At 40.7% G+C, this 24441-nt stretch overlaps 1 protein-coding gene and 1 long non-coding RNA gene across 3 annotated transcripts in view; both read right to left on the reverse strand.

Annotated features, from left to right (window-relative positions):
* PPARGC1A (PPARG coactivator 1 alpha) overlaps positions 1-24441 on the reverse strand; it is a 369787-nt gene that overhangs the window by 75948 nt on the left and 269398 nt on the right. The window lies entirely within an intron of this gene.
* LOC116785531 overlaps positions 11858-24441 on the reverse strand; it is a 168728-nt gene continuing 156144 nt past the window's right edge. The window contains exons 3-4 of the long non-coding RNA XR_004356577.1: positions 11986-12064; positions 11858-11901 (exon numbers count right to left, since the gene is read on the reverse strand). This is a non-coding gene — a long non-coding RNA (uncharacterized LOC116785531). The remainder of the gene's footprint in view (positions 11902-11985; positions 12065-24441) is intronic.

Below are 24441 nucleotides of genomic sequence, written 5' to 3' on the forward strand. Positions count from 1 at the left end.
GATAACGAAAATAAAGGAAGATAAGCATTTAGCCCAGGGCTTATTAGCTATACAAAGTGCAGCTATAAAACTTTGGAGGCTGACCCTCCTCCAGCGACGCTTTCGACAAGAAATTTGTCAGTGCTTCCACCTCTGACTCAAGCCCAAACAAGCCTGTGCAGAGGTGGAATGGGAGAACTGCTAGACATAGAAAGGTTTGGGTGAGTTACTATTGTATTTTAATTTTATTCTATCCAAATCATTTGCCTGTTTATCTGTATGAGAAAATGCAGTAAAACAAAAGAGGGGTAAAGTAGCTGGAAGGGGTGACTGCACTAAATACTTTGGAAGGGAATGAAAATCTTTAAATGGATTTAGGCAGGCTTTGAATCAGACCTTATCACAGAAGGTAGGACCAAGGCAGTTCAAAGCAGAAACTCCTCCGCACACTTCCACCTTTTTTTTTTTTTTTTTTAAATTTTTGTTCTACTCAGGCTTCTCCAGCTTTCCACTGTGAATGGAACAGGGATAAAGCACAAAGATTGTGTCAACTACCACCTTTTTTGATATCTTTATTCCCAAGAAACTTAGTATTTGCTGAACTGATTAGTTATTATTTTGGGACACTAGTTAGTTATTATTTTGTAAGCGGTTACCAGTGAAGATTCATGGCTCCTCCACCAAAGTCTGTACTTTTATTATTTCATGTCTATCAACAAATAAGGCAAGTTTGTTACTTAATGTTTGTCCTTAATGGACCTCTACCATCGTAAAATTCCCTGACAATCTGACACAATTAAACATTATTTGTTGTTTCCGCTCTTTTGAGCAGAAGAGCAAGCCAGGGCAATGCATTTAAACAAAAGCATGTAGGATTCACACTGAAATAGAGACTTCACCAGAGTGCACCTTTTCCTTTTGCCCACCGCAGGCTCCTCCTTCCTCTCTGAGGAACAAAGAACAAAGTAAAAATAAGAAACTGTCTGAATGGAGGATTATTTTAATTTCTGTTGCAAGTTGCTATGCAAAAAAAAGCTCTGAAAAAAAACCTGAACCAACACCAAAAAGCACTTCATCATAATATTATTACCAATTTATTAAACGAAGATTGCATAGACTTGAGAAATGAGTGTGACACATTGCTGGGGGTTTTTTGAAGGTAGACCTCCACCTGTTTCATTCTCACATGCACTCCTGTTTACAGAGACATGGAAAAATGTCTGCACTTCAGTTCAATGCAACACAATTTTACACTGTTGGCAGTTTTCTTTAAGGCGGGGTAGGAGCATGCACAGCCAGCTGGAGATGTACGTTTTGGGGAGACAGGGCTACCATCTTCCAGGGAGACTGGTGGAAACACATGGCGCTTGTTAATTTATATCCTGGACAATGCTATAAATCGAAGCATTGCTGACAATTCCTGCCCAGTAAACATGCTCAATTTCATCTCCGTTAAAAGGCAAGCAGGCACTAAATAGCAACACATTTTGATTTTCATTTAGCCACTTTAATGATAGGTGATGTTAGTGGGAAAAGATCATTTATCTTCAGATTTATTTTATATGAGATAAAAAGCCTTGCCAATTTTTTAAAATTCATTTACACAAGTGAATAAATCTTCCCGAACAATAAGTGGGAAAGTCATATTTCTTTAAGTTTGCTAAAATCTGAAAATGCTGATCTTGGAGTGAAATAGACAGCACTGGCATTTTAATCAAGATCATAAAGACTCCCCTTCTAAATAAGAAGCACAGTTATACTTCAGAAAAAAATATCTCCAATTCAGAGGAAAACCTTTTTTAATGCATTTTGTCAAAAATCTCTGATAAATCAGCAGAGAAACATGCAATCTTTATATCTCCATTCTTAGAGCAGTTCCAATGTGAAGGCTACCTAAAAATAGACTGAACCTAACCTTTCAAATATCTATACTGCTGCATACCAGGAACGCAAGCTTTCAGTGCCTCTCAGGGCTTTCAAGAGCCTTGTGCTGTGCCTGTCTTCTCCTCTAGCACATTATCTCATGTTGCATATTACACCCAAGCATGAGACAAGCTGCAAGTTACAATGTGCAGTGTGTTGCAATATGTGATTTGTGTCCCTTCGGAACACACAAGCAGCAAGATTGTCAAAACCAGCCTTCCCTATTGGCTGTTTGATTTTTTGCCACAACAAGGACACCAACAACACTGAACTAATAAGTGGGGACGTGAAAATGAAGCTCTGCCCCAGCAGCACTGCTCAGAAAGCACAAGCTGTCTGGTTTGCAGCACACCACTCTTAAAAATATGAAGGGGCACAATAAGGTCTTTTGTCTTATTGTTTTCTACAGTGCTTGCAGACACACTTCTACCCATCTAAAGAAGAGACTTTCCAACAGTGCACTGAACTCTTGATGACTGATGCAGAATTACAAGACAGCAGAATACATGGTAACTATTTCTTTGCATTACACTTTCTAAATTGTGATTCTGCTTGGCCGTAATGGTATAGATCAGATTCATCCCAAGCACAATCCCAGCAACTTCAGGTCAGTGATACCTGAAAAATCAATAGCATTTAAGTTATAACATGGGAGATTTTGGCCCAGGCTGTACAAATACTTACTTGTATTGTAGATATTCTTCACTTGGTATTATGCTTCATTGAATGTATTTTGATGTTCTCTAATGCTAAGTACTCTACTTAGCAGGTTCTGAAGCCCCACTAGGAGATGGAATAGGCAAAATCTGCACTAAACCAGGTTGTGGAGCTGCCCTGGAGGCTCTGAGTGAGTTCGACTTTTGCTTACATGAAATAGAAAATCACCCTTGTACCAGTTGTTAGCTAGCTATTCCTAGCAGGAACAAGCTCATAAGGACTCGCTTTTCTTTGTTTACTGTCATGCTCTGCTCTGACAGAATCAGAAGTTTGTCAAGGCATTTTACTCTGTCAAAAAATTAACAAAATAACTTATACTGATCAAATAATGGAACAAAGCAGCATCAGACTAAACAAATTCCTTCAAAGAATTTTGGATGGAAAATGTCTTACTGCTGACAGGGAGGCAAGAATAGCAAACAAAGGTATAGGAATAAAAACTACTCAATAAAATATAGATTTCATTATCACCACCTATTCAACTTAATTTTCTTGGCATCCATATCCCTAATGCAGGTTTGTGATAGATCGTACAATCACTTTTTAATTAAGCCCTACTGTGCTTTGTATTAAGAACAAGGCAGTAGACATTATGGCACAATATATCTACCAAAATATTTAATGCTTATCCTTTTCATTTTGGTATTTAAAAGTTGTTCTCTTAGGAGGTGGTATCAGTATTTAACAACATTCTTGACAGTAAGTATAAAAACAAAAAGCTTCATACTTAATCTAGCCATGTCAAAACTGAAACCCCTTAAAATAATTGCTTTCTGAATATATGGTATTTCCATTGCATTATTTTATTATTACTCAGCTTGCAACATCTTAAGATGCAAAACTTGTTCTTTTCCTACATACTGATGAGATAGGAAGTGGCATGAGGATAGAAAACTGACATTTGACCAATACAGTTGAATGGTACACGAAACAGATGTTATCATGTCACAAAAGATATATTTAATGAGAAGCTGTAGAAGACTGGAAGCTTCCTGGGTTGGTAGCATTTTCTTTGGGGTTTAGCCCTCATTCAGTGTATTGCAGCTCTGCAGCCTGCGATGGGGCAGATCCTCTAAAAGAACAGTGCTCTTCTTCCAGTGGAGTACTGGCACTTTTCAGAGGGCAACATTTACTTTAATTACTAAAATGTACCCAATTTCTTCCAAGAAAGAAAAGGCTGTTGTTGCATATATAATATGGTTTCAGTTTTTAATGCCAGAAATGAATCAGTAAACATAGTTACATTATGGTATACTATTTCTTATTCTGTACCCATAGTAACCAAATTAATTTCAAGGCACTGCTGGCATTAATTCAATCTGAAGCTCACACTTTGGATTTCACATAGGTGCCTTCATCCTATTCTTCTTCTCAACTAATAAAATGTTAATATATGGCAATATATTTATTTCTGGTTCAGTTCAAGTTGAGGTGTGCAGTACTTTGCAGAAACCTAATTAATATCAATCATATATTACAACATTGTGTGGTTTAGTATACAAAAAAAATGGTTTGTGATAGATCGTACAATGAGCACATGAGCATGAAACAGATGACCCAGGACTTCATTTCTAGCTGTAACTTCTCTGTTTCTAGGATAGGGAAGGCCAGTTTCTCCTTACCTTTCAATCTCCATTAAAAAAAAAATCCCTAACATACAGCAAAGAACTACAGTAAATATATCACGTAAGAAAAAAACAAAACCACAAGAGTAAGGAGGTCTTGGAGGATGAGATACCGACAAAACCAGGACACTGCCCCTGTACCACCATGAGTTTGGAGCGCACTGGCAATAAGCTGCTCCCACAGTGACCCAGCAGTGCTGTCTTCAGCAACACCCACTGATACAGGTTTTTCCACTAGGACCTACCAGCCTTCAGCCAAAAAACTCCATCCAGTTGATAGAAAAAAACCATCTCCACATCCCAGGAACTGCACTTGAACTGCTCAGGAGACATAAGCAGTTCAATAGTAGTGGTGTTGACTAGACCTACTCTAGACCACAGCAAAATGAAATACAGTTCTTTTGTCAGAACTTAATTTGGGCAACCTGAGACCCCAGGCACACTACTGTTATAAAGTCTCAATATCTGCTCTACTCCCCATAGTTAAGGAGGTTTTGCAGCAACAGTTCATATTTCTTGGAGCCTTTTTTACCCAGCTGCTCCCACTCCCATGTATTCCCAGGAGTTCTAGTGTCCCCAAGTATTTTGGTGCTTTCAAAATGCCCACCTAAGAGAAATTACTGCACTGAATGGTGCCCAGCTTGATCCAACCATGGCCAGAGCAACGGGGCCATATTCTGTCATCCTTATTCACCACATACAACAAGCAGTCCCATGAAAAGGGTGAGCTGGTGTGAAGAGTTAAGGCAAAACTTCTGGATTAGCAGAGGGAGTGTGGGTGAGCTGTGGCTCACCAGGTGAAGATCCTTGCTCTGAAAAGAATCACCATCATACAAATGCATGGAAGCTCAGGCCTCAAGCCTTGCATGGGTCAAAGACCTATAGCAAAGCTTGTTTTTGGATTTTGAACATCCCACCTTCTGGCAAAAGTCACAGAGATGTTTGAGCAAGCCCACAGCTTGGTTGCACTGGCAGCCCCATCCATGGACACAGAAGACTCAGTGGATCTCTCCATCAGGCACATCAGTCAAGACTGTAAGTCCAGACCTTTGCAAATGGACCCATCTCAAACCAATCTGCACACCACAGGACTGCATTAAACACAGAGCCCCTCTGATCATTTCAGGTTCTTGCATCAGGAACTGAGCAGTAAAACTTTCAGGGGCCCTAGTGAGCCCATGGGCTCTCTATGGCCTTGAGCCCTGCCTGCATACTGCATCCAAGGGCACAATATAGTCCTTCACTTTTACCAACTGCTATAGAATAAGAATTCCTAGAATGGCCCAAACCAATTCAAATATGGGTACTTTCAGACTTCTTTTCTATTCCAAATTATGTACTTTGCCAGCTTCAAAAAAACAGATGGAAAATACATCCCTAAATGTGCACCCTTGTGATCATTCCGAAACGAAAGCAGCACCAAGTAGCTTAAAACGTTTGCTAGAAAAACTCTTTTCCATATCATGCAAATAGCAGACAAAAATAACTGCTAGGCAATTGATATACATACAAATATTGGTTATTTTAAACAGTAATTTGTTATTGAGGACATCTCACTGAAATATTATAATATTCAATTTCCTCTGCATTTGCATGGAAAAGGAGCTGGAGAGCGCATGATCATTCATTTAACTATTACGTAAATATGTCTATCTAAGATCACACGGCTTTCAAGCCAGAGTTCAAATACATGTTTAATGCATGAGAGTATGATGAAGAAACTTGTGAACTCACAGGTCTCATAGCCCAATCTCAATCAGATACGAGCTTGGTGTAAATATGTACAGTATCGTGCGCTTTCAATAGCACCATGTCTCCAGGCAGCAGTCTGACATCAGCAAAGGAGACAGGTAGTTCCCTTTCCAACCCGGGAGGGAAGAATAAAAGGAGTTAAGACAGTGTGTAAATATAGCGATATTTTTTCCTTGGTGTTTTGCTACAGTTTTCAACCCTTAATGAATCTTCAGTGCATGAACAATTCTCATAACATCTTTGCTACAAATCAGTGAGTGGATGTCATGTCCTAAGATATTTATAACCTTAAAGGCAGTGGTAAGTGATACTGTTTGGCAGCCTTGGTTTAGAAGTGCTGAAGATACTTGCCTTTTGGTTTCATAAGAAAGGAGCTCCAAAAAGCCACAAAACCTCAGTTTCCTTGCTCTAAATGTATCCCTTTCATATAGCAGGTCACTGTTACTAATAATCCCTGTAAGAATGACAAACAATACTCAGTCACAGGCACAGAGTACGTCACAACTGCTTTTAGATAGCTCAACTTTGTAAACTCTAACAGTGTGAGATATGCTAAACCCTGCACAATCCACGGTAGTTTGATTTTGAATCTCACATTACAAGAGTTCACACGTACACTAACCTGCATATAGAATAACCCAATTCGGCCTTTCTTTCTATCTGTACATAAATAGACACTTTTTTTTTACACAGTGACAGCCACTGCCTCTTAAACCATTTTCTTTTGTTGCATTTCCTTAGAAACACAAATCTTGTTCCTTGGCAGCAGTTGCTGTAAGTGCTGTACCACATGCCCAAACTAGTTCTCAGTCACAGCTTTAATTCACAGTAAGTGGCACGAAAGGAGGTCAACACTTCTCAGAAACCACTTTCAGTTCTTTGCTGCTTCAGTATCTATTCTATAAAGCCATCCGCCCTAACAGAAAGAAAGTTGTTTCTTATATTGTATCCCTTGCTTTTTTATTATTGTCATCTTTATGGAATGGGCTGCAGAATGTATCTGATGGAATAAAAGAAGATTATTCCTGGAACCACATTCCTGGTCTCCCTTTTGCAAGATCCTAAAAATATAAGCAAAAAGAAAATAAAAATTAATACTTTCTGCAACAAAAACAAAACGCCCCTTTCTTTTTCAGTGCAAAAAGACTTTATATAAATGGTATCTTGCAACTCAGTGTCAATCACTGTGTCTTACTTTCAGTTCAATTTACTTGCTTACAGAATGATTGGTTTTTTTTATCAACCCGACCAAGACATCATGGAGCTTGAAAATCAAACAGCCTTCTTTTTGCCATGATGCATCACTGGCAAGAGGAATGTCCTTGCTGACAATATTTTGCTGTCACATTTGCCTCTACAGCTTCACTGCCTTCTCTGTGATCAATGAAAACAGATTTTGACCTCATCTATTTCATTTCAGACCATATTCTGCCCTGAGGCACATGAGTACAACCTATCATAGTTATAGTGGCAATTGGGGCAGAATTTGTTCCTTTCCTGACAATTCAATATGTGATTCATGAACCAGAATTGAATCCAGCTCTCCTTTCCTAGAGCTCCTCTGGTTCTTTGGCATTAGCATCAGTAAAAAAAGAAGCAAAGATGAATTTATGTTGGTCATATCAGCAGAACTGCCTGGGTAGTCAATAATCAGACTGCTCGGCAAGATGCTACCTGACCGAAAGTTAGTTACTGTATTTTATTTAAACAGCTTATTCTGTACTCTGCTTGCTTGCTTGCTTGCTTGACTTTTCCCTGTGTTTTTTAACTAATGGGATCATAAGACCTGGAAAAACACCTCCTAGTCTTGAACATTTCTAATTGGCTTAATAAAACAAACTGAAAAAAACATAATCCTCTCCACAACCATCACCTTAAAAAACATACCCATACTACTAGATGTGGAATACACAGTGTATTCACAGGATATGCGGTTGCAGCACTAACTGGATGATCAAGTTTCCCACTAATCCCCAAGACAATGGACCACTTTTGAAAATACAGGCTCCATTTCTATTCATATGACCCAAAGTGCCAACACCTGTATACATTCTTTCATACAACTCACTGCACAGCTGAGGCGAACACACTTCAGCATACATGGTCCAAAATGGACGCACAGGAATGCCCTCGGATGTGCAGCACTCCACTGACCAACCTATGCTGTCGGGTACTCCCTCTGCATGACCTACAGAAGGAGGAGGGTCTGCTTGAGACCACCTTCAGAGCATTGGCACTTCAGAGCCAATAACAGGAGCTCATTTTGAACCCTTGAAGTCCCCAGTGTCTCCATGTCTCACTCAAGATGACAGGCCTCACATGCATATATTGTATTATAATTTTCTGCAGAACTCAGTTCCCAAGCAGAGGAAAGGTTGACATCACTGTGAAAACCACATCTAAGACATGTAATGAACTGCATACAGGAGACTAATCTATAGTAAATTTGATGTACAGTAAAAATAAACTCCTTAATATAACAAAAGCACTAATCAACATATTGCATATTAGGCTTGCAAAGCACCAATTACCCGATGAAGAGAAGTAATGCGAGATAGTTACAGTTTCCTCAGTTATTTAACTATTTATGTCAGTGGAAGCCAAGGAAAACAATGCCTACAGAACCACACATGAAAACTCACATGAAGGATTTCAGCCAAGATTTCAGTTTAGATTTGAACATAAGGAGAAAAAACTATTCAACAATAAAACAACAAAAATAAAGGTCACGACTTCCAAATCCTGCTGCATCTTGCTACTGTACTGGTTATGAGAATACAATTTTTGGAAGTAAATTATTTTAATTTCCCTTACCATTTAAGAAAAATGCATTCAAAGCAAAACACTGAGCCTGATCCTGCCCTTCTGCAACCCCATCAATAACAGCCTTACCACACACTAGAGTGAAGAAGGATTTATCCTTTCCCATGGGCCATGCTCTGAGTTCTTAATTCAACACCATATTCACCAACTTGTTCAGTGAGATTAGCTGTGGTTTCAAGTGTTATTCACTCAGGCAATGGGTCTACAAACACCCTCTTGCTCTGTATTGCCAGACCAAAGAAGATATGAATAATTTGGGACACATTACCAAAGGCTCAGAGTATCTTCTGTGGGGTTTTCTTTGGAGTGAGACCTTCCTGGGTGTGAAAATTGGCCTTGTAATGAAATAAATAGAACTCACTTCTCTTCTTTTCCTTTTTTAGGTAGCATGACCTAAAAAAGGATTTGCAAACACACTTGGAGAGGAGAGAGAGAGAGACCTTGTGTCTCTTGGATTTTTGTTTATTTTCTGCAGTTATTACAGAGAGTTTCTCAAATTTCTCAAACATCTGTGAATCTTACAAGGTTCATCTTTTCAAAGTGCAATGTGTCTAGCTTAAATTTCTTTTACTTCTTAGTATACATATTACACTTACTGCAAACTATCCAAATGCCCACACAGTGCTTTAAATGGGGCTGCAAATATCCCTTGGATCACCATCAGCAAAAAGCTTCTCTTCCTAAAGGAAAGTAAAATCCAGCGCAACTTTTTGATCTACTGTTTGCTATTTTGTAAAACTGCAGGAAAACTTCTGCCTTAAGGGTCGAGCCCTGCTCCTTCGGCACTGAACCAGACCAAGAGGGGTCTGTCTGTGTGCCGCACCGGAGTCGTGCTTGGAGGCAGAGCACGACAAGCCTGCCAGAAGTGCTGATTCACTGCAGAAACCAAAGAGGCTGCTTAGTAGCTAAGCTGGGGGGCAAAAAGATGGCACAGAGGAGAGGCATCTTCATCAGTGCAAATAAATAAACAGGAGGGAATGCCAGAGCTGTTGCAGAGAGTGGATTCCCCGAGACCTCTGCTTAATACATGCGTGTTAGTTCGCTTATTGGAACAAAACCTGTTAATACAGCTCTAGCCATAGGGGGGAAAAATACTTGCAAATGCACAGAAGTCATGTAAATCAGAACTGCTGCTCTATTTTACAAGAAAATTTCTCCATTAATAATTTCAAGACTTAGAGCAAATGAGCATGGTTGGAAACAGGGGACCCTGCTGATACTAATCTGAAGGCATAGGATACTTTTGTTTCTCTCTCACATATATACCAGACGTACTCCCTTGGCTCAAATCCGGGTGTGGACTAGGTGCTTTTGTGGCTAAAACACCACCTTCTAATTTGGTTAAGTCTACTAGTAACTTTTTTTGGTTTGGAGTTGCAAAATGTTGCATAAACCCCCCAGGATTTTAAAATCCAAATTCTCAGAGCTGTCACATTTATAATTAGAACGATCTGATACGACTGGCATTAGTGTGAGGTAGGAACATATCACAGAGGGCCAAGCAGACAAACTAAAATATTTCTCACCGTTAGAAAGGGAATTCTTCCAAGTAGAAATGTCAGTTGAGTCACAAGGGCTCTGTGCAAAAGTAGCACCTCTTCATCCTCATACCTACTCTTAGAAAGTCCTGCACTGTTGCTTAACTTAGTCCAACAGACCACACCACCTACCAAAGCCCTGACAACAGCCCTGGATCCCTGTGTTAAACCCAGATTCTCCTCTGAGTAGAAAATGACTTTTCTCTAAGTGCAGGTTGTTTCGGAGCTACCTGTAACACCCCCAGCCCATACACAAAGACAACATGTTCATATTGCATATAAAAAGAGATGCCTCCAAACTGAAAAAAATGAGGTTTGATAAAACGCCTTGTCACAGAATCCCTGGATGCAGAGACAGTTGCAAGTGTAACCTTTTTATGTGCTGCTGAAAGTACTTTTCAAGTTGTTTACCTCCATACTGGAGAAGGAGAAAAAGGAAGTAGGAAAGGAAGGGAAGAAAGGAGGGAAGGAGGAAAGGAGGGAGGGTACACTATTGTAGCTAATGAATCAGCAAACAAATGAGCGAGAGACAAAACGAGAATGGCTATAAGGAACCTGGCACCATCAGCATGTTGAGTGAAACAATAAAAAAGAGCCCGGAAGAAAAGAGAAACACTGGATGCAGATACTAATTTTTCCTTTTTTTTTTTTTTTTTTCTGGAAGAGGATTTATGATGCCAGATTTCAGTTGCCTCTTAATAACAACACCTGGCTAAATACAAATGAAATTAATTTTACAGCTGCAATCTTTCCACATTTTGCACACGGTGATTTGCTGAAAGAAACCCTATCACAAGGTGTCAAAAAGGAACATAAAACATAACATGCAATATTTTTTGAGAGACATCAATTGTAATTATATGAAACCTAACAAAGCTGCTCCAGGGAGAGGTGGATAGAGTTGCACAGCAGAGAGCCTGGCCCGCCATGCAGATGGCAAAGCTCTATCCAGGCAAATACAGTGGGAAGGCCACAGGGGCTCACATGTATCAAACAATAACAACAATGTGCCTCTTCCTTCTGCCATCAGGTCACTGAAATCAGTGTGAAAGTGGCATGGAGATAAAAATGCTATGGTCAGGTATTAGGTTAGAACTTCCTACATGACCTGAAATTACAACCATCATCCCTCATACCTCTTACTTCCACATGACAACCCTCATCCCATATCCTAAACTAAATCACTGGTCTCAAAAGTTTTACTAGCACAGTATGTGTTGTTGCACTCTTCATCCAATGTATTTAGTTTTTCTTGAAAATCAGCAGAAACTGATCTGTAACACAGACATGGTATTAAAGTACACTTCTGACTAGCACTGTACCAGTGCTGTGTGGAAAGCAGAGATGGCTCCTCCAAGAAAATATGAAAAATTTCTGAATACTACATCTGAGAAACAAGATGTGATACTTATTTCAGTGTTAGGACAGGAGTAGTTTACCTGCTCCTTCCTCTCCTTACCCCATGACCAGACTCTGGAAAATTTTTCTGTTTCACTGCTTGGGAGAATGAAAGATGGTGCTGTTTTTTAGTCTCTGTACCACACCTACAAAATACATTTCCAGGAAAGTAGTATTTTCTGTGTTGCTTTCTGGTGGTGAGGGTCATATTATTAATGCATTTGGCTCACCTTCCTGCAACCAGGCACGCATACAACAGGAGAGGAGACTTGCAAAATGGTCACACTTGTACTAAGAAAGCATCAGGTCCTTTAAAACACAAAATCCACAATTTCATGAAATGGGTCAGCGCGGAACAAAAATCTTCTTTCTTGGAATTAAAATAGGCAAGTTGCTTTCTGGTATTTCACCTGACATATTATCACAAACATGATACACGTTTAACTATGTTATAGCACCAAAAGGTCTCAATTTTTTAGATTTTGCTCTTCTTTGAAACTACTAGGCTCTACACTGGCATGAACACGTGGAAAGATATTGCCCCTGTGAGAAAGCAAAATAGTATACCAGCTTTCCTGGATAAACTAGGGGTAAACTATGAAATGTGAACAGATGTCTTTTAAAGTATGAAGAATGACAACAAAGTTTTAAAAATACGCTGAAGAAAACTCTTTGTAAGGTTTGGGTTTTTCCTTGCTTTGGTTTTCTGTATTAACACTTGGGCTTGCACTCAATATTAATCCCTCCCATATTTCTCAGCTCTTGTGTAGAAAACACACCACAGTCCTACAGCTGCGGCATTTCGAAGTCTGCACAACATGCTGTACATGCCATTGGTTGACATTTTATTGACAACAAAGGCCCGCAGCACAGCAGTGCTTTTAGAGATGGGATTAACATAATGAACTCTATCTTCATGGCTTTTTCATGGCATTTCTTTATATAAAAGAGTGAAAAAAGACTCAAACCAGAAACAAACATTTTTTTCCTATTCTTTTAGGACACAGTCCCCTCTGAAATAACTGTACACTCCTAAAGGAGAGAAGAAGTCTTTAAATAAAGGAACACATTTGTACTTGTAAGAAGAATGTAACTGCTGAAGAACTAGGGGGGGGGGAAAGTACTGACCTTTCTATGAGGCAAGAAGAGCTCAAGTGTGGGACCTGCACTAGTACAACATTATAGCTGATTGAGTAAACTCCATCATGAGATAGTAACATGAACAATGCTGCGACCTCCTACCACGCAGGGACAGGCTGAAACAATTTTGCAGCAATGCAAAACACCAAGGTTTCAAAATTCTTAAAACTACACGTACAAAATCCAGCAGGTATTGCTTTAAGTCAGTCCGAAATCAACTGGTCCTCATGCATGAGCAGTACGCACAAACACAGCCACTGAACCCAGCCTAGGTTTGCCAGATGCCCCGCCCATGTTTGCAGGATAGTCCCAAACGCAGGAAAGAGAGTAGCACCCTGAGCAGGAATCAGCAATTTTGTCTGCAAAGCTCTGATCCTCCCCTCTTAAAGCTTCAAGAAAACTCTTCAATGAAAAAGTTCTTGGCAGAGTTTTCATCTGTTCTTGGCTGGACTCGCTAGCCAAGTCTGAAGCACACAGAGATCTGGTTTATTTTTGTCCTAGTACATGAGTAAAACCCCACAATATTAATGTTTTTTACAGAATGAAGTGGAGCAATCACACAGACATCAGGCCAGCTTGAATGTAATTGCTAAAAAATGAATTTAGACAATTTGGAATTACGGTTTCTGACTTGTGCAAATTTTCTTTATTTTCTTTTGGTCTGTCCCTTTCTGAAGTCCTGTATCCCAGCCTTCCTTTTAGTAGCCTTCTACAAACACATGAAAAAACTACCTATGTATCTACATGAGGAACTTATTCAGCCCCTTTAGTGGGTGACAACAGAAGAACATGGCAATTTGGTATGAACTCAAACTGCAATTTAATCAAATTAATGTTGCAAAGGTGCCTTAGTAAGAGATCAAAGTAAAAAAAAAAAGACTGTAAAAAAATCACAGTGACCAGCAATTGCAGCAAAAACCTGTCTGCAGCTGAATTGTCAGCAATAAACTAAAACATTATATCCACTTAGAAATTAAAAGGTGCAAACTAAACATGCAAACTGCTTACAAAAATGGGGCAAATTATCCTGGTCACTGCAGAAGTAGAGGGTATTCAGCAACTTTCCTAAAAGTTCTGTCAACTTGCAGAATCATAACTCAGTTTCTCTAGGAGGTTCTGAGATCCTGAAAACCAAACACATTTGCGGACCATATCCAATCCCTCCACCCTGGTTCACAACCTTTGTTTAAGGAAGACAAGTAATCTGTATTGTGAAAAAAGGCTGTGCTCGTTTTCCTAACGTACTTTCCTGTGACTTTCACCCTCAGTTATATAAGAGTGGGAAGCATGGACAATTCATTCTTAATGCTAGCTCAGTCCTGGCCTCTCCTGGGCACTGGCTGAAAATAATACTAAACCATGCTGAATCATTTACAGTAGCTTTATGATGTGGATTATCATTCAGCAAGGACCAACCTGACCTCATCACACTCATTTCATGCAGCAATGCAGACTGGACTCCAACCAGAGTGTAACAAATGCCACCCGTATTTGGCACCAACACAAGTCATGCATTCATGTAGAAGGCTCACTCGTAGAATAAAACTGCTTTCAATTTATTCTTGAACTAAACTTTCAGTAATTGTCATATTCTTGCCTCTTCTGTCAGCATGGACAGTGCTTTAAAACTGTAAGCTGCTCAGACATATATGCAGATTTTTGTTTCAAGCAGCTTCCCTACTCTTATTTTCAGAAGGGTACTAGCCATTATGAGAAAATATTTTGTTAATCAATGCTTCCAGCAGTCACACAGATTTCTAATGCCTCTGCTAAAATAATGGTCCTTTATTCTGCTTCTTCCTCTAGACAGAGATTCTGGTCACAAGGCACGGGAACAATTTACCTCCTCTTAGACACAAGAGATACTGTGCTACAAAACACAATGCAAAAATGTGAGCTCCTCAGTCATGCAGGACCTGGTCATATGGCTGCCCACTGAATTCCTTCTCTTTCCACCATCATAAAAGGGAGTACAAGATGCTGTTGCCATTTATATTCCACTGATTACACAAGCTATTTTCATGGCAGGACTCTGCTGTTGCATTCCATCTCAGAGGCTGAACAGATTGAGCTTTTTTAGTGGATTCTATTAAAATAGATGTTGGTTCCAATAGGACAAATTCATCAGGTAGGGAGCTTTTACAATGAGTCATTTTAAGGTAATCTTTGTACACATGCTCTTCAAATAGCTTGAACTCTTTGAATGATAAAAGTACACAGAAACAATAGTAGCTGTGAGTGGAGAAGAAATGTTTTAAAAGCTGGTTTTGTTAAATGTTAAACCAGAAAACGAAACTCTGATTTTAGACTGGATTTTTCTCTGTGTTTTCCCATCCTTACTGATTTCTTTCTAGTATTAAAACTAAGGGAAACAAAGGTTTTAATTGCAAGACACTTTCATTTTTACTCATGGACTGTCACTATCAATCATTTATGTTTTCTAGTGAACTCCTACACTAAATAAAAAGAGAATATAAGAATAAATCTTTGAAAAGGAATTAATTTGCTGCACATCAATCCCTGCAGGCCATGTGCTCCTAAGTCAATAGTTTAAAATGAAAACATCTGATCAAGGTAATACACCTGTTAAAGGAGCATAAAATTCCAAACCCAATGGTAAAATATAAAGATTATGAAGCCTCTTAAAGGAGCCATCAAAGTAAACTATTACACAGATACATCTGCTTCATACCAGCACCTGCTCCATCAGTGCCACTCACAATAAATGAGCACTAGGACAAACATTTCATAGAGCATCTGCAGAAAATAGTTTTTTTCCGAAAGTAATTCAGCTCAAGAAAAGAAAAAAGTAATGATTTAGCACTGCATGCGCTTTCTAATAAAGTATCTCCAAGCAAGAAAAATATTAATGATCTGAGCTCATCACAAATCTGCGCATTAGCAATTTATCAGTCATTTTTACAGACGGAGCAACTCCGATACACGATAGGCAGGGTGAAGTGACCAGCATGTTTGAGCGTGTTGAAAGCTGGGCTCAAGCACACTCCAAAGCTCACAGGGAATCAGTACTATCACTGCTACTATGAGTATTACTATTACACAGTTCAACCACTTGTTCTCTTTTTCCTACCTCAGCGGCTCTAACTTTTGCAGTTTTGTTGGAAGAGGAAATAAATCCCCTCACCAGCACAGGAATCCTTGCACTTTTCCAGTGTGTCATTTCCCCCCCTTCCTTCTCAAGCAATACAAATCCCACATGGAAACTCTCTGCCAGCATACTCACTTATGCATGTGCTGTTGGTAGAGCCAAGGGAATTTTTGTTTCTCTTTTGTTTCCCTCCTTTTTTCTTCTTTTAATTTAAACAAAGAATGTTCATGGCTACATCTGAGGGACTTTTGAGCCCTTTTCCAAAAGCTTATGGGCCTTTTGAGTCTCAGTTGTAATTAGTCTCAACCATGTTTTGTAGTGCTTGTGATCCCAGTTGGGTTTGGCCCTGAGTTTAAAATGGAGGGAAGGGTTGGTACCTGGTTTTCCTTCTCCAGACTTTCTCCACCTTTCTCACTTATTTTTTTTTTTCTGAGGTTTTGCAGACATGAGAGGAAGAGAAATATGGTTGCATATACAGGGCCAGGGGAGCAGCACAATTTCTCCCAACACCTGGCTCCCAACCAAACCAGCGGCCAAACCTCCTCTGTCTTCACAGCCCCGGGAAAGGCTTTCACAACGGTGCTCACACACATTTCACACTCCTGCATCTTCCCTTCATGCAAAAGAAAGCTGATTCCAATACCTAAACTTTATGTCACCCTGGTCCCTGCCCACGGATGCTGCTGGGGGGCACAGGGTGCCAGCAGGCAGCTCCCAAGGGGGGACAGAGTGCCTCCCACCCAGCGGCACAGGAACCCACATGAGGAGATAAGTGTGAACTAGAGCCCACCAGTGTTTCCCTTTTTGCTCCAGAGGCCACTGGTGTTAACTTTACCCTCCGCATTACCACATGAGTAATGCCACTCATGTGACCAGAATTTCCAGGTGTGGAATTTAAATTCTTTGCACCTTTGACTTACCTCATGAAGGAGAGATGCCATGGCCCCAGCTGCTTCAGCCTGCCAGAGACCACAGTCCTTCACCAGGAACCCAAGCTTTTTCATCTGGGACCCTCAAAAAACGGCATTTAACACATTTTTCAAAGTGGTTGAACAGTCAGGGCCACTGTCAGGCTTTATATAATGCTACATTTTTGGCATTGTTTTTGAAATGCCCGGTGCAGGTGTCAGCCTGTTTGAAGGGTACAGTATGTGTGCACACCTTGCCTTCCCCGTCAGCACACGAATTGTTACCTCTCAGAATGTATTGCCTTGGCACTGCTGACATTTATGTAGAACAGTGAGGTCTATTTTGCCAGCTATGACTTCAGCGTCATTCTCAATAACTTTAAAAGATCAACCATAACAAAACAAAAAGGCTTCTGAATTTTATTGGCACGTGCTACCACAGGAAATATAAAATACAGGCACCTGTCACAACTGATCCTTCATTTTTTGAAAAAAAAAGGAAGGAGACAAAAATCAAACAAAATAAAATAAAATTAAAAAAAAAAAAGAAAAACGGGGGGGGGGGGGGGAAGCAACCATAGCCTGCAGAAGTGCTCTGATCTGTAAGACCACATTAAAACAGAGGAACGATTCAAAAATAGCCTTGTCTGAAACATGGCACCACAGGTAAGTGCAGTGAGGGAGCACTCCCAGGCAGGGCAGGGCAGGGTAGAGCAGGTGCCTGCTTCGGGCATCACTCATAGGGCGACAAAGCTGCTCTGGAAAGAAGGGGTTAATATTAGCTCCGTGTTATACTCAGCGATGCCTTAAATAATCATCACATGGCTCCTGTAATCTGTTCCATGCTGTCAGCGCTGGGTTAGTCATAATAATATCAGATAAGAGCTGTTCAAAGTGACATACTAACCAACATGAGAGCCACATGACTTTCTGGCTACATGGCTGCCCTTCACCTGAACTTTGGCTTAGATAGTTTTATACCAGCACAAGGTGCGCTGACGTCAGAGTGACTTCTCTGCATCGGTAATGGAAAACCGCTGGCAGCCCCAAGCACCCCACAGCCCATCCTCTGCAGACAGGAGGTTCTGGGGCACCCTCTGGACATCTCCCTCCATTTTTTCTAAGCTGGCTGCAGGGTAAGGGAGGCACTTCTGGCAGGGGGCATGCGGGGTGACTTTTCCTTTTTTTACTACTACTTCCTGCCTCTCCTCTGCCTCCTCTGTTGCAGGCAGCCAAACAGAGGAGCAGAGAGGCTGGAGAGAGGCAAAGCAGGAGGAGGAACCTTAGCTGGGGAGCAGGAGGGGGAGCAAAAGCAGGGGAGTGGGACTTGAAGGGGAGGAGGTGCCACAAGGAAAAGCAGCAAGGCTATGAGGATCTGCAGCAGGGAGAGAAAAAGTGGGCAAAGAGGGAAAGGAAATATTAGAAATATATATATATAAATATATATATTAGAAATATTAGAAACAGAGAAATCAGTGCAAGAAATCAAGGTTTAAAAAACAAGGCCAAAACTAGTTGTTGCATGCCTTGAAAGACATCAAAACCAATGAAAATGCAAGAAAATGCAAGAGATCCAGCACTCACAAGGTGCCCACGGCCAGACCCAGAGAAAGGAAACAACTTCCTCTGTATCTTATGCACCACAGCTCCTACTCAGCAGCCACGTCAGCCCACAGGGAGTTAATGTGATCTCCCCAAATAGCTGTCTGCTGTTTTCTTTTTTAGGCTAGAGAGATACCTTTTTTTGTTTGCGGATGTAAAGTTTCCTGCACAATCGTGCCTTGGTGTTCCAGAAGGCTAAATAAATACAAATAATTAATAACAGCAAGCCCAATCCAGCAGGAGGCTATGAGCTGGTGCTGAGCAAACCACGGAAATGGTACAAATACCCTGTTTATAGAAAAGGTGAAGGGAAATCTGTTGTGGAGTTACAAGAGGTGTGAAGACATCTTTCCTGACAAGTATCATGTTATCCTGCCAGTGCTCCAGTGGCACAAGACTGCTCGTGTCCTACGGCTCCACTCTCAGGCTCTACTAGGGTGCACCTCAGTAACACTGCAGAGCTCCAGCAGCTGCCAGCCTGGCCACACTGTTCGGAGCAGCTCTCTGGAGAAGGCACGGGGGACAGCTGGACTGCCCAGAAATGAGAAGAGCTGAGCAGGCTAGTGCAGAAGATCAGCTTGGGAAGAGCACAAAGGGAGGAAAAGGAAATATAGAAAGGAACTGCTGTGTGAAGGAAGGGAATTCAAGGGAAAAAAAGTAAAAAGAGTGAAACAAAAGCAAAAAAAAAAAAAAAAAAAGAAAAAAGCAAGAAAAAGGGGAAACATAGCATCCAAGAGAGGTTAAAAGAAAATGGAAAACCAGTGCCAAAATGTATTTTACTTTATTTTCCTGAATTGTCTCTTCCCTTATAAACTGCAGCACATTCCACGTGTACCTCCTAAACCAGTAAATTTTGCCTCCTGAGGAGGCAGATATGGATCCTCCTTAAGGAGATCTGGATTTTGAATCTTACTGCTAAGTGTTCAGCAGGTGTTCATCTCTGTTACATTAAAATGCCAATGGCCACCTGACATATTCCCGTATGAGTCCCCACTAAGCCAAAAAGGATGGTGTCAAACAAGCTTGGTGAAGCCAGGGCATTCCAAAAAAAGGGAAAAAAGGGCAAGTGTTTGTACCCATCTGCCAACAGTCAGCACGGGCCAGCTGCAAATGATGCTCACACAGACCTTGTCCTGAAGACAATGTATAGTGGTGGCTGGATCAGGCCCTGGTTTGCCAAGAATGATGATCAGTCTCTCACTCAGCAAGACACCTTCAGCAAAGAGAGAAAACCTGCACAACAGAAGTACATTCCTTCCCTAGCACTTGTAGGTCTCTTGAGTGTTATCTAAATACCTGCTCTCCTGGGTATTGGATTTAAGGAAGAGAAGAAAGGGGCGCTCACGTTAAGACTTATTTATATAGAGAGGCTAGGTTGCCTACAGTCAGTGGACATAAATTGGCACCTCTTGGCTCAGTTAAAACCTGAATCACTTTATGGACGTATCTGTGTTGTTCTCCTCACTGCACAGAGAACCAAAATCAACCATGCTCTCAAGTCCTTAAATTAAATTGGACAAATCTAGGAACATGAATTTGTTTCCTAAAATTAGGTGGCCTCAGTTCCTGCATTGTTCTTTTGAAGAATCACCTCTAGGATATGGTGGGGAGTCTGTTAGTGTCATCTCAGAAGCTAGCACCCTTTTTTCTACCTAACTGAAGCCTGAGTGTGTTTTCTCTTCTGCTAACACGTCAGAACTGGTGTTACACAACAGTGAAATGGCTGGAAATGGCTCCCTGCTTTTTTGAGTCCTCTAACCCTAAGCAGGGCTCTGGGATGCACTCACATCTCCAACTATGAGAGGCAGAAGGTATGTTAGTCCTCTTCTCTTACTGAGCCGTGCAGAATTTTGTTCCAAACTATTCCATTTATTATTCATTATTATTTAATGAGACCAAAGAATGCAATATGTGTAACCAAGAAATGTGCCAAGTAATGTTCTTTCCTTTAATGGCTAGATCAAAGGGAACTTTATGAGGCTGGTGCTGGCTAAGTCAGTAGTGGCATTTGCCCCAGATCCTCTGCAGCACACCTTACTCAACCACAGTTTTAAAATCTTTAAAGTCAGAGACCAAAAGGTGTGCTAGGCATCTAAAGTTCACTTGCCTTTATGAGCTTTTTTTCCCTTTTCAAATAAATGTTTTTGGAAGACATTTCTCTAAGCTGACTTGCAGTTAAGTGCTTAACATAGCATCTCGAGTACTCAAAAAGCAAACAGTCCTTGGAGAACACTTTTCCTACTCTTGCTCTAAATGCATGCAGTGGGTGATGGAAAGGCTCTTAGACCTGCCAGAAAAGGGACGATTTTCTGATTTTTCTCTTTTCTCCTTTAGTCACCAGCTGCTTTGTCAACAACTAGATATCCCCCACTCCCCTCCCTTCCTTGCCCCCAGTAAGATTTGTAAATGTCTCTGGAAAAGTTGTAAAACTAGCTCTAGCAGGATATGCATTCACCCTAATGCTGAAGACTCTCAACTGTGATAATTTAGCAGATCATTAATCCCACTCTCTAAAGGAGGCTGTAAAGCAGAACTAAATATGCAAATCCTCTTGTGCTTTAAACTTGCATCTGTCTGTCCGTCCATCCAAACTATCTATCCATTGTAGTGGAATTCTCCTAAGATCACGCTGTATTCTAATCCATTAATGTAGCTCAACTGGAGCATACAAGATTAAATAATAAGAAAAAAAAGATGTAAAAATAACACAGAGGCCTCAGTACAGTGGGCAATCTCCCAGACTTTATCTGCACCACACGTGCAGAAAGGGGTACGCACAGCATCGGGGGTGAGTAAATGAGCCTTTTATCACCACCCACTGACATTCAAGCACCTATTACTGTAAGGCACAAGTGCAAATGAGGTGGGTGGCCTCTTTCTAGTCCACTTCACTGCACTGCAATGCAATCTGGCATGACCTCCAATTCCTATTCAGGACAGCGAACACTGTGGTATCAGGGGGTTTGGGTATTCTGGCATGGCTGCAGGTGGTATGCTTGCAGTAACTACCTGCACAATGCCCGGGGCTAGACACTTTGCTCACATGAGCAATAAACTCCCTCAATCAAATGTAACTAAGTGTATAATTTACTATTTGCAGCTATTCTAGCATGGAACTATTCCTGCTTTAACTTAGATTCTTTTAGGTTTTTCTTCTGGCTTTAAATCAGAATCCTAAATGAACATTTTAAAATGTAATGATCTTTGCTCCTTAAAAATTGCAGTATCAACGTCTATGGGGCACCTTCACAGTGAGCACTGCAGTGACTTTTAAGATGCAGCACAAATCAGACTGCTAACAAATGCAAAGTAACATTGCAGGTGAAAACTCAACAAGCAGTCCTGGACCCTACTATATATATGCAGTATCCAGGTGGAAAGAATGTCCCCCATTTCCTCAGTGGTTCTGGAGAGCAAAATACAGTAAAAAGAACAGGCGAAGTTCACAGAACCTAACCCAGTGGAAAATATCAGTTCCTGCTTGAACCGTAGGAGCTCTGGAAGGCAAGAGTCGCCTTATTTCTGTTCAGGGGAAAAAGGGGCACTGTGCAGATGGGGAAGACCCAGCTTCAGCAGTTTGTGTCAGGGAATAACAGATTTATTCTTGGTTGGAAAGCCCTGTGGGGAGTTGCAGCAATCTTAAGGCTGGAACTAACACTATGTCTCCAGCAGCCACAGGACTCCACTCCTGTCTGGAAGTGCAGCTGATGCTCCCATATGGGATTTAGCTGCTGGCAGAGAAACTCTCTGATTTGCTACAGAAATCTCCACTCTCATTCCTCAGCCACTTCAGTGTACTGTGCAGAGAGCTACTCATCTAGGGAGACCTAATGGGCTGTGTCTGCCTCTTACACCTTTAAAACCCTCCTATTCCCTCACTGAAAAGTTCATGTCCAGAATATTCCTCTGAGAAGCTTGTGGTCTAAGGGACTACTTGGGCTTACAGAAGGTTGTTTTCTGAAGACCACTTCTGCCTCCCCATTGTTCCAGTAGAATCGGCACAGTCCTATATGGAGCTTTCCACTGGACTTGGCACATCAGAATCCAACAGAATGAAAGCTGAGAACTGTGGATATACCCTGGTGTCTTGAACACAGCAGAAATTACCCATATGTGCCATGGGGCATCTGGATGTGTAGGCACATGAGAACTTTTATATTTGCTTGTATATACTCATAAACCTGCAAGTGCTCCAAAAACCAAGCAACATCATCTGAAATCTCTAACCTGCTACAGGCAATTTCCTCTTCCCACTGTTAGTGACAAGATCCCCTGGGTCCAGTTCAGCTATTTGGGCTAGACCAAAAGCACGATTTGCTGTGCCCACAGGATGGTCTAGTGACCACTGGGTGATGGAAGTAACACAAACCTTGAATCATTTCATGTCAGACATACAGGCGGCCACTGCTTTACAGTGGCCTATAAAGGTAAACAAACAAATGTGGATACCTATTGTTTCTGCTACTGAAACCAGAGATGAAAGCAATACAAAAATATTGACCTTTGGCATATTGACACTTCTATCTAGTGAAGCAGGAGTTGGCTTTTAGTGGAGATGTTTGATGGGACAGGAGAAGAAAAAACACATAAATAAATTTATATATATCTAAAAACATACACAAAAGATGCAGCTAGATTGACAAGTAAGAGAAGGAATAGTAGGAGCAAACATAATTAATTTTGAAATTAATTTCAGTGTAGAGCTTGACAATAATGCTAAACCAGCTCCTTAACCTCTGCTCCAAACAATGTGGCTATTGTCTCCTGGTAATCCTGTATCTCAGGTCAGGAAGCACTGGATTTTGTCACTCAGCACTGATGTGTGAACTCATACGGAGTTTTGTGTCTTTACACCTTGTATCTATATATACACAAAGAAAAAAATAGTATTTGTTTACTAAATGCTCTGCAGTGGGGGGAAGAGATGGAGAGATAGACAAAGGATGGAAGGAAGAAGGGAGGGAGAAAGGGAGGAAGAAGGAAGGGAGAAAGGGAGGGAGGGAGGGAGGGAGGGAGGAAGGAAGGAAGGGAAAGAGGGAGGGAGGGAGGGAGGAAGGAAAGAAGGAAGGAATCAAAACCAAAATCTGATACTTATGTGTGCATAGGTACCAATTAATTCTACCAATTAAAATGGCAATAGAAATCAAACCAAAGCTGCAAATACTCAATGCCTAAATATTATTGCAGTGTCCCATTGTGCCTGGGCCTATTCCAATATGAAACAGCTCAGAAATTAAAAATAGAAACAATAGGGACTTAAAAAAATTAATCCTCACTCACAATGCACACAAACACATTAAGCTATTTATTTTTATGTTATGTGTCAGCTCTGCATCGAGAGAATTTCACAAATAACTCTGTGTCCCATGCTCTATTACATGCATGGGGTATTCAGAAGAACAAGAGTTTGCTAACCAGACACCATTATAACCACAAGAAATTATAGGGCTTCTTTTTCTGCAATAGTTTAACATGATTTTAATTATATATGAAGAAAAATTTGAATAATTAGCTTTATAAAAAACTGCCATTTGATTCAGCAAGTGTTTAGCTCTTTTACTCAGAAAATGAATCACATCCATCCAAATTTCAGGCTCACAACAAAGAGCTGCTCAAGAACACAATGCAACCTATTCTGACAGCATCTTCTCATTGCTGAAGACAAGTTTACAAAGGTAATAGCAAAAGTAAGGAAGCAGTCTTACTGTCTGCTATCTACAGGATCATCCCCAAATCCATCTATTTGGTGTTTGTGTGCCACAAGCATTGTATTCAGGAGACATTTTACAGACTACAGGATGCTTCATGTAGTATGAATTAAGGCAAAGTAGAAGAGCTAATAACTCTGCTCTTATACCACCAGCATAAAACATACCCCTGCAAAGGGAAAGATTAGCATTAATTGCCTGTTGTCAAATTCATAATTT

The sequence above is a fragment of the Chiroxiphia lanceolata genome, chromosome 4, assembly GCF_009829145.1.
Source record: "Chiroxiphia lanceolata isolate bChiLan1 chromosome 4, bChiLan1.pri, whole genome shotgun sequence".
NCBI classification, from domain to species: Eukaryota; Metazoa; Chordata; class Aves; order Passeriformes; family Pipridae; genus Chiroxiphia; species Chiroxiphia lanceolata.